Source organism: Nicotiana attenuata, unplaced genomic scaffold, assembly GCF_001879085.1.
Source record: "Nicotiana attenuata strain UT unplaced genomic scaffold, NIATTr2, whole genome shotgun sequence".
NCBI lineage: Eukaryota > Viridiplantae > Streptophyta > Magnoliopsida > Solanales > Solanaceae > Nicotiana > Nicotiana attenuata.
The window spans coordinates 233017-236361 of NW_017671265.1; the positions used below are offsets into that span (position 1 = coordinate 233017).

At 37.7% G+C, this 3345-nt stretch overlaps 1 long non-coding RNA gene across 1 annotated transcript; it reads right to left on the bottom strand.

The window, feature by feature from the left end:
• Positions 1-1994: 1994 nt before the first annotated feature.
• LOC109207157 lies at positions 1995-2856 on the bottom strand. The gene is made up of 2 exons (XR_002064982.1): positions 2710-2856; positions 1995-2278 (listed from the first exon to the last, which is right to left on the bottom strand). It is a non-coding gene; the product is annotated as an uncharacterized LOC109207157 (long non-coding RNA).
• Between the last annotated feature and the right edge of the window lie 489 nt (positions 2857-3345).

Genomic DNA, 3345 nt, shown 5'->3' on the forward strand with positions numbered 1-3345 from the left:
CCCTTTCAGCTCATCCTTCAAGCTCCAATTCGATCCGTTAACCACCCGGAATCCACCCGAGGCCCCTGGGACCCCAACCAATCATACCAACCAGTCCCAAAACATGTTAAGGACTTGCTCGAGGCCTCAAATCATATCAAACAACGCTTAAACCACGAATCAACCTCCAATCCAAACTTTATGAACTTTATAATTTCAAACTTCTACTTTCGATGTTTAAACCTATAAAATCACGTCCAATTGACTTTAAATGTTTGCGCACAAGTCATATTCGACATTACGGACCTACTCCAACTTTTGAAATCGGATTCCGACCCCGATATCAAAAAGTCCACCTTCGGTCAAACCTCTCAAAAACCTTCAAATTTCTATCCTTAGCCAAATGGCTCCAAAATGCTCCACGGACATCCGTATTCACTTCCGATCGCGCTCCCAATTCCAAAAACACCATACGGAGCTACTCCCAGACTCGGAATCCCAAACGGATATCGATAACACTGAAATGCACTTCAACCCAAACTTATGAAATTTCTTCCAAAATGCTAACTTCCACAATAGGCGCCAAAATGCTCCCGGGTCACCTAAAACCCGATCCGGGCATACGCCCAAGTCCGAAATCATCATATGAACCTGCTAGAACCTTCAGATCCCGATTCCGAGGTCGTTTACTCTGAAATCCTATCCTAGTCAGGTTTCTCAACTTAAAGCTTCCGAAATGAGAATTTCCTCTCCAAGTCAACTCTGAACTTCCCGAAATTTAATTCCGACCACACATACAAGTCATAATGCCTGAACTGCAGCTGCTCATGGTCTCGAACTGCTGAACGGCGCGCTAGGGCTCAAAACAACCGGTCGGGTCATTACAGTTGGCAGGTTAGAAGAGTATTGCCTTCAAGGATCTATGTATGTTCCCCGATGTTCGTTTGCCATTTGGTTTCAAGACTCCAAAATTCTAAAAGTATGATGGACATGGAGACCCCATAGCCCATTTGAAAAGGTATTGCAATCGGCTAAGATGTGCGGGAGGAAATGAAGAATTACTAATGGCTTATTTTGGGGAAAGTCTTACGGGGGTAGCCTCTGAATGGTTTATTGATCAAGACACCTCTCATTGGCATGTCTGGGATGACATAGCTCGGGCCTTTGTAAATAATTCCAACACAACATCGACATCGCCCCAGACCTTAATTCCCTTTCAAACCTGAAGAAGAAACCAACTGAAAGTTTTAGGGAATATGCCTTTAAATGGAGAGAGCAAGCGGCTAGAGTTAAGCCACCTATGGATGGCCATGAGATAATCACTGTCTTCCTTCAGACGCAAGTGCCAGATTACATTCAAAACATGATGTCCGCAGTTGGCAAATCCTTCTCGGAAGCAATCAAAATAGGAGAAATGGTAGAATGGCCTTAAAACAGGTAGAATTATATGTCAAGCAACTCTCAAAGCTGCAACTCAGGCTATCCAAATTGAATCTAGCAATTTTAGTGACACGAATGAGATGGATAAAGAAATCATGATGACAGCAGGGTCGAGAAGAGGTCCTAGGAGAACATCTCGAAGGTATGACCAGCCTCCTCTATTTTTCGATGATTCCCCTTAGCACTACTATCCACCTCAGAACCCACAATCACTGCAACAAATATGGGATACGGCGACATTTTATAAATGTCGCTGTAAGTCACTTAAATGCACAAACTTGTTTACCGAAATTTATTTTACATTTATATTAAATGTAGGAAATTTCAATTTCGTTAATTTTGCGACATTTAAATTAGTGTCAGCAACTAACGACATTTATTTACTACATTTTAAGATGTCGGTAATTTTAGCTCTTAACCTATTTTGTTTGTGACATATATAAAAATGTCACCAAATTATTTATAATTTTCAGATGCGATTTGAATATTAATATCACTATCAATATTTGGTTAACATTAGAATAAAGATATTTGTCACGTGTCAAACTATTACTTTTTTGCTCTTTTATGTAGTGTAGAAAGCAATAAATAAATTTCTATTCATTTCAAAACTTTCCAAGAGGCATACAAACACACGCCAGTAACACCATAGACAATTAAAATAAAAAAACGATTACATCAAACATGGAACTACAATTACAAAATCATAAATTTTTCCTAAAAAACTTCAACACCAATAATTCAAAGTTTCAAGCAGCCATGTGCTTTTCTGATAAAGTGTTCCATGCTTTCTCTAAGTCAAGATCCTTCAGAGTAGTAATTGATCTCACAACCTTCAAAAAACTGATGTATCCAAGATCTGAAATCAAAAAAAAAAAATTATCACTAAACAAATTAAGGCAAAATAACATTAATGTCAGTTTACATGATAAGAAGTCACAGTTACCATGCTTATAAACTGTTTTGCAACAAATTCACTTATAGAGAGAAGATTCAAATAAACAATAAAAGAGATACAAAAAATTCAAGGACTTTAGTTATCACAATAGCACAAGTCCCATTTCACTCGCAAAGAAAAAGATAAACTTACAGAGAACGAGTTAGATTAGATGAATATGATCGGAAATTGCGAGAGTGACAACGGCTAGTGGTTGAAATTTCAGATATGGCTAGCAGCTTTTCTAGGTTTGAAACGTTTCAAAGAATAAAAATAAATCACAAATCTAGGGTTAAGGACAAACAGTCAAAAGCAGCCACGAATCAAAATATAGAAGATTGAGATTGAAATACCTTACAGGTGAATTGGGATAAGAATGAGTGGAAGATGCAGAGATGAAAGTTTCATAGTGCCTCGGCGGCTTGAAGAGTCATAAACGAAATAGGGTTCAATATTTTTAAACTTAGATTAATTTCTCACATTGGGAAAAGAAATTACTTTTTGGCATTTATGATAAATGTCACTTGTTAATGTCGTTTTACTCCTATAATATGACATTTAAATTAAATGTTAGAATATTTTTGTCATTTTTCATCAAATGTCGGTATTTAATTAGTATTTTATGAAAAAACATCAAGAAATTAACTTTTTCCCGACCTTTATTACGACTGTCATTAATTAAATATCGTTGTATCTCATATTTCTTGTAGTGAATACTCTGTTGCTCCACCTCAGTATTTGTCCAGCCACCAAGACACCCAGAAGGCGAGCACCAGCATCGCAAAATCTCCACCAGCCTCCGTAAAATCTTCAAGTGCCCTATAACCCACATCCAAACCAAGGGTATAGAGGGGAACAAAGGTTGAAAGATAATTTTACACCAATAGGAGAGTCCTATGCAAGCTTGTTTGAGAAATTAAAGCATTATGACATGATTGCACCTATTCCTCCAAATCATGCGGACCCACCTGGAAGAATCTTTGACCCAT